This window comes from Aphelocoma coerulescens, chromosome 6 (genome assembly GCF_041296385.1).
Source record: "Aphelocoma coerulescens isolate FSJ_1873_10779 chromosome 6, UR_Acoe_1.0, whole genome shotgun sequence".
Classification (NCBI taxonomy): domain Eukaryota; kingdom Metazoa; phylum Chordata; class Aves; order Passeriformes; family Corvidae; genus Aphelocoma; species Aphelocoma coerulescens.
The window spans coordinates 9896835-9908906 of NC_091020.1; the positions used below are offsets into that span (position 1 = coordinate 9896835).

The 12072-nt window shown below is 42.1% G+C and overlaps 1 protein-coding gene across 3 annotated transcripts in view; it reads left to right on the forward strand.

The window, feature by feature from the left end:
- The window catches only part of GPRIN2 (G protein regulated inducer of neurite outgrowth 2), a 34607-nt gene that overhangs the window by 5270 nt on the left and 17265 nt on the right, over positions 1-12072 (forward strand). The window contains exon 1 of one of the 3 annotated variants that reach the window (XM_069019182.1): positions 11080-11146. The exons of the other annotated variants lie outside the window; for them this stretch is intronic. The gene's annotated coding sequence lies outside the window, so the exon portion shown is untranslated. Of the gene's footprint in view, positions 1-11079; positions 11147-12072 lie in introns of those variants that run through there. 3 annotated transcript variants of the gene reach the window in all.

Here is a 12072-nt window from a genome sequence, read left to right on the forward strand (position 1 = left end):
AAAGTGATGTGTGCTAGATGCACAGTCTCCCACAGAGGCTGTGCTGCTTGTGTGGAGGTGTGGGAAGTTGGACATCTGGGAAGCAGTACCCAGTAACCATCTGCTGATTCAGCTCCTGTTTCGGTGAGCCAGTGGATGGGACAGCGTGACCTGGAGGGGCAGATCTCGCTCTCTCCAAGTTCCTGTGGAAGGGTTAATGGCAAAGCTGTTGAGCAGGGAGCTTTAATTTTGCTTCTCTGCTCTACTATGAAGTTCCTGCTTCCAGTCTTTCTGTGCTGAGCTCTTGCAACAGCTGGAAATCAGAATAAATACAGGACACAAAACACAGCTATACCCTCCTTTATCTCTGGTTACTAGCCTCGTTCCTAGCATAAATCCCTGGAACATTTGAGGGTTTAATGTTTTGTGGACCTAGATATTGTACTATAAATGTTCTATGTTTCTGGTGCATATTTTGTAACATTTTTCAGTGTCCCTATCCAGGGATATCTTACAGTAAAACCTTGAGCTTTAAAAGACCACTTAAAAATTCTGTCACAAAACAATTTTCTAAAGTGTGTTATCTTAAAAACAGTGATGTCACATTGCTCATTTGACACCTATCTAAGTAACAGCAAATAATTTATCATATATTCATGTAATTTCCACTAGACTGGGTAAAATTCAATGTATGTCTTTTTAAAATTGGATATCTTTAAAAAAATCTGTGAAATATTTGCTTGAAATATAAATCCTTTTTTACAATTCTGGTTTACAATTAATTTGATTGCATGTAATTACTTAATGCTCTTTGTAGGAACATCCCTTGATAAAGGATAGAAAAGTACTTAAAGAAGATATAGCTGTAGGATCACAAGCATCAATACGTCTTTAGAAAGATAAGTAATTATAGCATCATTTTACTCTGAGGTCTAACCCCTACTGTAATATATTAATAATCTTAAAGTTTTAACAGATCCCTTTCAATAAAAGTGTTTTCTTTTTTTTTTTTATCACATTTTGCAGCTCTAGAATGATCTTTAAATCCAGCCATTTCAAGTGAAATACGTTCAAGTTGTTCTGCCTTCACAACCCCCCTCTTGTGTTTGGGAATTTTGACTTTGATGTTGGTGGTACTTTCATCTGTAATGGCATTGAGAAAGGGGTAAACTTTTTTTTTCCAATTAAATGTGAACTAATGTTATTGAGAGGGGTGAATTATTCAGGAACAATAGAGTAGGGTCTGCAGGGAGCATTGATGGGCACCCTGACTACAACAAATAGATTACATTGAAAAGTGTAATTGCAAATGGCAGAAATAATGAGTACTTAGAATTTCTATAGTGCTTTTCATTTCCAGGCAATCATTTCCTGATTTCTATACCAGCATTAATTACTGGTAGTTAACCATCACAAAACCTTTTTGAAATAATAGTTATTGTTATCCTTATTTTATAGATTGTTTAATAACTGGAGGCCCTCCAGATCCACACTTGTGTAACTGAGATAAGAATTTCTCCCACAGTCTACTGTTGGCCTTGGTCTGACACCCAGTTTTTGGCTTTAGCAGGCTATGGATAATTGACTGTTTCAGAAAAGAATGTGAGAAAGAAAGATCTACTCTGTTACAAAATACCCTTTGGATCCATTCTGGGAGTCATTTGTTAGTTTCCTTTCCAAAGAAAATATGAGAATGGGAGAGGAAGGGCATCCAGAAGGGAATGAGTTCCAAAACTGTTTTCTCTCAACTTGGCTGTTGATGGTTCTGCACCTTCAAGCAGACTGCAATCAGGAACAGCTCTTCCAGTTATTTAACAGGTGTGAAATTGGGATAGAGATAGGGCAACATGGATAACAGGAAAAAAATCTTCGAAAGATGCCATGTTTGGTGCTTCTAGATGGGCATGGGGAGAAAGACAGCAAAAGAAGAAAGGGGAGGGGGAGAAATAGCATTAACCTAGTCATGGGGTTTGGATTCCTACTTTGGCACTTCATCTGAGCCCAGTAAAACTCCTGACACAGCAGCTAACCTTGACATTCTTCAGGGAGGGGCAGACAGAATGCTCTCTCTGGACCTGCAAAAATCTTCCACTATTCCATCAGTTTCCTCACGGCACAGAACTGGTCAAGAGAGCCTCGGCCACATGAAAAATTCTTACAACTTGCACGGAGCTGTGCAAGACAGATTTTTTCCCGGTGTTTTGATAGTCATTTTTTGCTAGGTATTTGAAATCCCTGACAGACATGAAGATTTTCATGCCTTCTTACCAATTTTTTAGCACTCTTACAGAATATCTACTGATAGGAAAGCATTTGCAGGTAAAGTCTGCATGCCAGCACTTCTACAGGATTCAGAATGTGTCTCTCTTTTTACCTTTTCCTTTTGTGTTTAGTAAGCTTTAGCTGTTGGTGTTGCCTAATAACAGAATTTACACAGGCTGTAGCACCACCTCCTGTCCAAAGCTGGGCTTTGGTGCAAATAAGAGAGCAAAGCAAAAGGTCTCTGAAAGGTGACCTCTTTTTAATGTATGAAGCAAAATGGAAAAATGTGAGCTTTTATTTCTTTCGAATGACTTTTCCTTCCTGTTCTATAATAGGAATTTCAAGTTTGCTTTTACTAGGACATGTTCTTATGGTTGCAGGGTTTTTTTGCTAATGTAAATTGCATTAAGAAAGTTAGTAGCTGGCTATTGCTGTTTTAAGAAAGTGAGTACAAAATGCTCCTTTTAGAATGACTTTATTAATAAACTCCAAGTTCAACGATAATATGCACAAGTCCTGCAGAGACTTTTGCAGAGAAAACTACTTGTGAAGCTCTGGTTTGCATGGCTTTAAAGCTTTTTGGAGCAATATGTGGTGTTTTGTTCCAGATTTGTACACCAGCTGGCCCTGATAAGAGTAATCTAAACTCTGTAACTTTGGCAGGGCCTTGCAAGATTGTGTGTGTACACATGAAAAATGAACTGTTCACACAGCTGTAGTGAACAACAGAAGTTGCTCTAAGGCAAGACTAGTGTTTATTTTAGACAGTGTTTCCTAAGCCTCACCCTCTCTGGGTGAGGGATAATGAATTTAGGCCAGACATAATGTGAATAAGACAAACGAGGAGGGATTGTTGAGCAGGCAGGTGAATCCATAGACAGTAATCCCTCTTCAGATTTGCAGTAAAGCACAAAATCATACATACAGCGTGGCAATTACACCATGTGTAATACAGCCCAAATTGATAAAGCCTTATGGGATGCAAACTTTTAACTGAGAGCAAAAGGTGATGTTTCTTTTTGGAACCATGTACATCTGGAATCAGATACTGAAAGCTGAAGATCTGTTTGCTCTAACTCAAAGATGTTTCCGCAGGCAAATGCACCTAATGCTGCTCTCTGCATAGCAACAACAGATTTATAGGTGTCATCCCATACAGTTTTGTGTTTAAAAAGAAATAAAAGTTGCTCAAAAGCCTGGGAAAGACTGACCTTAAGGGAGGCCTTAAGGGTCAAAGCTGTAAGAAAAAAAGAATTTAAAATGCTGAGTACAGGAAAAAAGGAGTAAACCTTTCATATAATTAAGTCGTTATTTCATGTGGGTAAGTGATGCCTTTGCCAAGTGGCCAGGAGGTGGCCAGCGGGCACCATCCTGGGGCTGTCCCTGCTGGATTTCCTTGGCAAGGGGCCCCGCAGGGCAGTGCTGGAATGTGACCGACCTCACTCGGGCACAGCTTCTGGCTCTGCCAGAGTAAACAGTTCAGTATGACCAAGAATCCTCTGGGGCACCATCCCAGCTGTAAAGGAACTTAATAGAAAAAGGCACTCTGCCCATTCTCACACTGTTTCTGCAAAAAGGAATAAGAAATGCCTGATCTGTTTACAGAATATTTATCTAGAACTGATAGTGTCCAGCATGCGTCAGAAATATGTAATGTGATCTCTCCTTAATACACCCAATATGATGGGGTTTGGCTCCAAACACTTTTAATTCCAGTTGGTATCAATCAGGTTTGGCCTGTGTATGAATCCTTAATACAAAGGGTTAGAAATTAAATCAAGTACAGGGAACTTGACAAGTGTCACATGGGCAACATTGGAACAGCTATGTGAACTATTTCAGTGGCAGCAAAAAACCCAAAAAACCAAAACCAAACGAACAAAAAGACCAACAAAAAAAATCCCCAACCAACCAAAAAAAAATTCCACAACCCAAAAAACTCAAAAAGGGTTGATCCTTACTTGAATCCTTTCAAAACTCTAGGTTAAAGCCTATCCAGGAAGGGATGAAATAAGCTGATGTGGGCATGTTTTGTGTGGTAATCACTAGAGTTGTGACTGCTGCAGAAAGAATGCTGCACACTGTTCCTGTGGTTAGCTCTCCCCTTAAAATAGATGTGAAAATGTTCTAGGGAACACAAGAAATATAAGAAGGATGAAAGTAAATCTTTCAAAATAGGAAGAATCAATGTCACTGACACAGATATTGTTGCCTTGCTTTACTCAGAAAAAAAAAAAGTCTAAATGCTAGAAAGTGGTATTTTTTCTCTGTAGGAGTTAAGCAAACAATTTCTTTGCCTTTCCCAGCCTGGGGCTCAAATCATGCATTCTGTGATTGGAAATGCTAACCTGAAGGACACCTGAGCTTATTATATAACTTTATTTGTATGTTTTACAGTGGCTTTGAGAAATTTAAGTGATACCTTTTTTCCCATTGCCAACATGATTTTTCCTCAAAGAGAATGAACAAGATCTCTGACAACCTGTTTATTGGACAACAGGTTGGGAGAGAGTTAAAGGAGATTTTCTTTAGATTCCTGGGACCTATGAGTCAGTATGTCCATGAGCAAAGGTTACATAAACTAATAGATTAGAACAAGATTTAGTTGCATAAACACTGTTACTGCATTTCAATCTGTCACAGAGTCAAGCCTGCAGATTATTGCAGGCAGAGCTAGCCTGGGGCTTACAGTCCATCTTGCTGGACTGCCTCTGACACTGGATACATTTGAAATAGCATTGTTCTCTTGCTGTGGGGCTCCTCTGAAATCTAGGTCTTAGTGCTACAAGCCTTATTTGATATACAGTGCTCTTGCTCTCAGCTCCTGTCTGATTTGGGATGTCACTCTGGTGTACTGGTTGCACAATAATTTTGTCTGTTTCATTTAACTAAGGATCATCGTGCCTCTTAGGAGACTGGTCCACTATTGGCAGCCACAGGGACTAGAACAAGATCCCCTTCAAATTCTCCCCAACTTTCCTGAAGCCTCTGTCCTCTCTTTTCTTTCTATCACGTTCTCTCCCCTGCATATCCTGGGTGAAGTCAGGGAGAGCAGTATAAGCAGCTCCTGCTTATGGGGCAGAAATGGGCACAGATGTGTTGCCCAGGCCTGTTGTCCAGGAAAAGGGAGCCTGGATTAGGAATTTTGAATGGACTGGAGCTGATCCACAGGCCATGAGACCGATAGCTACAGTATGATGGCTGTGGTCTGAGTTGTTTGGGAATATTGCCAGTCACATGGAGAGCAAAGCCTTTCTTTGGAGCTGCAGAGCTGTGTTTTTCCAAGGTGCGTGAGGGCAAATCATGCTCCCAGGTTGCAGTACTTTCCTCTTGAGTAGTGTTTTCCTTTGAGCTTTCCCCAGCTTCTCACTGATCCCATTTCATCATTTTACATGTGGGAATTGAGGCATCAAAGTTCAAGTCTTTATTTAGATGCTTAACTCCCATTAAGTAAAGCAAACTGTCTCTCCAGCTTTGTTCATAGCCCTCAGCCCTGGGCACCAGTTAACATCTAGAACAGACTCTGATACTTTGTTGTCCAAAGACCAAGTAATTTTTATTTAATGACACCATTTGCAAAATAGACCAAGGAGGTTTCGTATATACATGAATGTGGTTTTGAAAAAAAGTCAGATCCAAATTTGCAAGAGTGTCTTGGCAGGCAAGTCACACAAGGACAGAATTAGTGGTGACTTCTCAAAGTCTGGTGTTTTGTAGTGTTTTTTTTTTTTCTGGAAACAGGCCCTGGGAGCTCTTCCTGCTTATGTGGTCCTGGCTTGCCTCCTTTCCAGTTGAGAGTACAGAACAGATGGAAGACTAGCAATCAAATGCAGGGTGAAGCTAAACATGTGATTAAATTATCAAAAAGGCCAAAGCCTTTATTGCATAAAAGGCAGCTTAAAGCTACCCCAAAACTGGCCTGAAGGGTTGGGGTTTTTTGGTGCAATAATTTATTGCTTTTTGCTAATGGATATTAAGGAAGTGTAGGGAAGACATTCTGGTAGTTGTGCATGGGAGGAAATGACCTCTGGGAGAAGTCGAGCCGAGGGTCCATGTGATAGTCCCTTGATTTAAGAGATGTAAGGTTTTGTGCAATATCATCTTTGGCTTATTACAAAACATGCTTTAAAAAGGGCACTTGTTTTCATTCTCCGTAAACAACTGTTCTATTTGTTTGATAACCAAACTAAAAATAGTGCTGTGTAGAGATTTGCTAAGTCTTTGCAATATATGAGATTGTTTGTATCAGTGGGCTGCCTTGCTAACTGCCAAGGTAAAATAAAGGCAAAAGAATCGGTCTGCTGTGTTGAGAAAGCTGCTCTTATATCCAAGATGAAGAAAAAAGGAGATGACAGAGCTCAAAACCACCAGTTTTCACAGGTCTAAAAATTCTGACAAAAGCTTTCAAAAAGATTAATTCTGCAAAGAAGAGCACTGCATCTATGTTGCTCCTTGAAAAAAGCCATGCCAGTGGTGTTACAGCATTACTCCCAATGAAGATAAATGTAGGTGACCTGGCAGATTTCATGGAGACTTTATGAGATAAACCCACACAAATCATTGTCCTTTTCCCAGAAAAATAAAATTGCAAAATAGAGGCTTGTTCAGAGACCATGCCTGCTATAATTGGGATGTCTAACCAGCAGTAATCTTCTCCCAGGCACAAGAAGCAGAACTTGTCTCTATGCTTGTTGGATAGAAACACTCTATATAGTGTTTGTTTATACCCAAAGCTCTATTATATAGAGTGTTTATAGACAAATTAGGTTGACAGATGTGTCAGACATGGCACATAGCCTAATGGAATGATATTTGTGTGTATCTGTCAAAAGACAGAGAAGGTGGTGGTGATTAATTGGACAGTTTGAAGTTAATGTGATATCACTTATCTGACAGAAGTGCTTTCTTTACAGAACTCTGTTAGAAATAGCAGTGCTGTTTATGTCAAATGGAAGGGGATGGTCAGTTTCATGTTTTTAAACAGTCTCAGGTGCATTTCAGTTCCCTCAAGTGTGTGCATGAACACTTGCTCTGCTAGCTCTTACACCGGACTTACTGGAATTATTTTGGGTGCCTGAGTATAAGTAAAAACTGAAAATTGGCGTTGCATACAGAATGCCAATTTCAATAAGAGACAAGGAGTATCTGGAATGGAGAGCTTCTGACTGGTTATAGGCATAGAAAAAGTTAAATTTGCCCATGCTGCATTAGTTATTATCTTGAAGGCTCTCTCAGACTATGTTAAGACGCAGTTATTCTTCAGAAACACTCGAAAATACTTTACAATGGAGTTATCCAAAACCTGATCCAAATTGGCTGTGGCAGATGACATTCAGGCAAATGAGCAGTGTTACCCTCAAGACAGCATATTGTTCCTGGAGGGCTGCCTTATTGTGGAAGACTAAAACATATCCCAGAAATGCATTAAGATAAAATCTGTCTGGTTGAAGGTGCAATTTCACTGGCTTAAGTGGCTTTGAATCAACAGACAACAAGTATCAGCCTTCCAGGGTTTGCATGCAGAGCCCCCAGCCAGAGATGTAAACAAATTGCAAGCAGTGTTTGTGGGCACTCAAACCTGCCTGCCCTAAGAGCAGCAGAGCTCGGCAGGTTCAGGGCTGATGGAGAAGGCACAGTCTGGGCAGGGCCAGGTCGCCCACCTGGCAGGAAAAAGTTGCTCTGAATGACAGCAGACGAGGCAGTGCAAGAAAAGATTGTGTGGTTATAAATGGGAAGGGGTGAGAGAAGAGCTTCAGTACAAGGTTTTAGGTCTCATGTGGAGGCACCAAGCAACCAGAATGGTTTTCCTACCCCATTTCCTCTTCTGAAGAGGAGTAGGTGGCCAAAGTGTGCCAGTGAATTTTAGGTTAGATAAAGGGCTTTTGGGTTAGGACTGGACTTCTCCTCTCCTGAACGTGGAAGCCCTGGTTCCCTGGATGGAGACTGACAAAAGCTGGCCTGCAGGTCTGGCAGCTCTGGCTGGTGGTGCCCTTCTTCAGCAGGCAAGAAGAGCTGACTTCCTTTCCTCACACGAGGTGACTCAAAGTCAAGGGGCTGGTGGCTTGCTTTCATATGACCCTCAAGCACCCAAATCAGCAAACAGTAATTTTGAAAGCTTTCTTCCATGGCTGGGTGTAGGACTTTAATTTCATGAAATTAAACACATTGTCACATGTCTAAGCCCTGGGTGGAGTTCTCAGGAAAACACGAATGCTAGTCAGGCTGAGCCACAATGGCAGAACTGTTCTGAAATCATCCTCTTGAAAAATAATGCTTTCCTTCTTATCAAAAGAAATTTGTCAGCATTGTCTGGATTTGGCCTAATGGATCTGTAGGCTACTGATTTCTCAGCTTCCTTTAACTATCAGCTTCCTAAAGAAAGATACAACAATAAATTCTCCAAATCTCAATTTGAGGCAGTTTTACATGTGTTTTAATCAAATGTAGAATGAGAAAGCTGTATGCCAATTGCATTATTACCGATGCCCAGATCTGTGACCTATTGATGTAAAAGTTGGTCACCAGTATCTTCCAGTAAGCACATTTTGATGCTTTTCATGAAAATAGTCAACCTTGCTGGACATAGAAATCTGGTACAAGAGAGCCTCACAAGTTCCTTCTGTAAAGGGTTTAGGGGAAAAGCTAAGTGCAGTATTGTCCTCTCATTGTATCTTTTATATGATCTTCTGATGTAATTTGAGCAACCTGGGACTCATTTGGAGTGGAAGGGTTGTACTGAGTTGTTCCATGGCTGGCCACTGGCACTGGAACAATGTTGGAGTAGCTACAAGTGCCAGGGGTGTGTTTCACCCTCTCAGCTAAAGGTCTTTTGCTGGAATAAGAAAGGAAGCTGTAGAGTTGCCCTCTCCCTGCAGCACCACTGCAGTCCTATACCATGGGATGGGAACAGTCACCTGGGCAAGATCCTGGGCCAGCAGGAATGCTGATAAGGATGTGCTGGAAGGGACAGGTCCAAGGAACTTCTGTTTCTTGCCTGGCAGGAAGGATGTCAAGGTCAGTGCAAAGAGCTGACTGCAAGTGCCTACTCTGCTTCACTGCTGTAATACATGGCGGGTAAAATAACGCAGCCAGAAAGCTGCTGCTGGCCCGTGTGAGGCTGTTAACCCCTGAAATGCTTCCTGACCTGCAGCCTGAGGGTGTGATTGCTCAGTGAGTCTGTGGGGGTGTGCATCTTAGGAACAAAGCCTGGAAGCACATAGGAAATTACTGTCTTTGCAGCCCATTCTGAAGACTCAGGGAGCAATTGTAGGTTCCTAAAAGTGTTGGGGAGGGGTCTTGATCCCCGTCTCTCAGCTGATCGAGGCCTGAGGGGAGGGTATTGGTGAAAGCTTAGGAACAGAGAACTGCTCTAAGTGGTTTACAAGAGTTATTAACTGCTTCCTGGACAGAAAGAAAGAGGACTTGAAAGGTTTCTTTTCTGATGTTTTGGTATCCTTCTCTTTGCCCCATTAGAGATCCAATGGGGATCTCTGCCTTGTGTGAAGTTCTAAATGGAAGGAATAGGCCAGAAAGAAATAAAAGCAGCTCAAAATGCAGAAACTTGGAGTGGTCCTTGGGAAAGGACTGAGTGTAGCCCCTCGTAAAGATGAGTGGAAGGGGAGAGTCTATACAAAAATGGGGCACTGTGGATGGGGACAAGGCTCCTCTGGTCACATCTGTCCTTGATGTTCCCTGATGCACCACAGGTCACACCTGGCAGCTTGGAGGACCTGTGTGCTTGTCTCCTCAAGGCAGGATATTCCTGCTGGGCAAGGATGGGGTAGGGGATGCTCAACAGCAGCACCCTGGGGACCCTGCCCATGCCTGGGTGAGCCCCTGTGTCAGGCTGAGTGCAAGGACACGGTGCTGCCTCTATGTTTGTGTGCAGGGAGGGCAGGCTGGCCACAGCCTCCAGCAGGCTGGGATCCCCTGAGGGTTGCAGTACCACAGGGGTGAGGATGGCCACAGTCAGTGGGCAACTGTGAGCCCAGAAATACCTGTGTCAGGTGTGAGAGAGAGGGATGGCACAAATGGGAGCCTTGTGGCAGGGCAGCCTCAGCTGCGAGCACCCTGATGTGTGTGCTGACACAAACTCTTTGGAAGTCACTTGGTTCAACTAATATGTCTTTTGCACTAGAAAATGTGTTCTAAATTGTGTCCTGTTTGGTACAAACTAGATAATTATCTCTAGCATTTTTCCTCTTCTCCCTGCTCAGCACGAGCACTCTCACTCTTCGCAGTCCATGGATACATGCTTGTTCCCAGTCCGTGCCTACAGGACTGGTGCATTCTGGCCTTGGGGTTTGATTTGTTTTCTTTCTGATTGCTCCACATTACCAGCAGCAATGGGTGTTTCCTACTGGTGAGTTCACCTTTATATGAGGGTTGATATTGAACACATACAGGATGCCCTGGCCCAGGAGTCAGTTCCTTTGTATACCTTTCATAATTTTCCTTTAACCTTTACAATTTTATTCCTCCCCCTCTGCTCCTCCTCTTCCTGCCCCTGTTTGCCTCCCCTCCCCGTGCTTCCCTGGCGGCATTGCCAGCTCTGCACAGGCCCAGTTTCTCTAATCAGATGAAGCTGCAGGATTATCTCTCTCCCTCCCTCCTAGGCTCCATTTTATTTCCTCTCCAGCCAAGGGGGAAGCCAGGAAGGGGTGCCTCGTCGAGGCAGAGGGAACCCCATCTCCCAGTCTCTTGCCTTTGATGCTCCCTAACAATCCCACCTCCTTCCTGTTATCATATGCTCACCTTAGTGGCAACAGCATCAGACGGATCAAGGAGAGGAAATCTGAACTCTTTGGGCTTTTGTTCTCCTCAGACTTCTGAGCACCTATTTTTAAATACCCTCCAAGTAACTTGTGCAGGGAAGCTGGATGTGCAATCTCTGAGTAGGGGGAAGGTAAGGACCACGGAAGTCATGTATTGCCCGTTCTCTCGTCTCCTGTAAGGACAACGAGTCCTCTCTGTTTTGCCAGGAGAGTAACAAAGCAGATGACGGGAAGGGAAGGGAGAGGAGCTGCACAGAGACAGACTCAGGCTTCTGTAAGTGCTGTGTTGGCAGCAGGGGGTTGATAGCTGGACTGAAAATCCCAGGAAATGGTAGCTTTTCTCTTTTTCTAAAATGATGGGAACTATGACTCTGCACTTTAATTGAATTTAATGTAGTTCGGTAGAAGGTGGGTTTTTTGTGCTGATGTCTTTCACTTACATGTGCATGTTTGTGTTTTAGTAAGTGTTCCCAGAATATACATGTCACTGTTTCTTTGGGGGAGAAAAACCCCCATAAGCTTGTTCATCTTATTCCTCTGCACATCTGTGAGTTTATGAAGATGCTTTTTTGATATCTCTTTTGTATATGTTAGGGTTTGGATACTAAAAATAAGAGAAAATAGTAAATTGTATTGCTTTAAATTTCTACCTTTTAGTAGTAATATGCCAGAGAATGGTTTATCTTGCTGCTTTCCACCATGTGTACCATGTGTTTTTTAAATTCTTAAGAATATCCAACACTAGAAAAATCTGAGGAATATTTCAGTGCTTTCTGTATATCAGCTGTTTTGTACTTTTCCTTCCTAGATAAATGATCAATTGCTATTTAGAATGGCAAATAAATTTTTCTTTTAAACCAAAACATGTATTTTCCAAAGTCACAGATTTGGTTTGGCTTTTTATTGTCACTAGATTAAATATTTTATATCAGAATCCTTAGTAGAATACTATTTTGTGTGTATGTTGTGATTAAAAGCAAGAGTCTATGATGATGCACTCCTGGATTTTAGGGGAGGAGGTTTAAAAGGGAGGGGGAGCAAGCAATTATTTCCATTT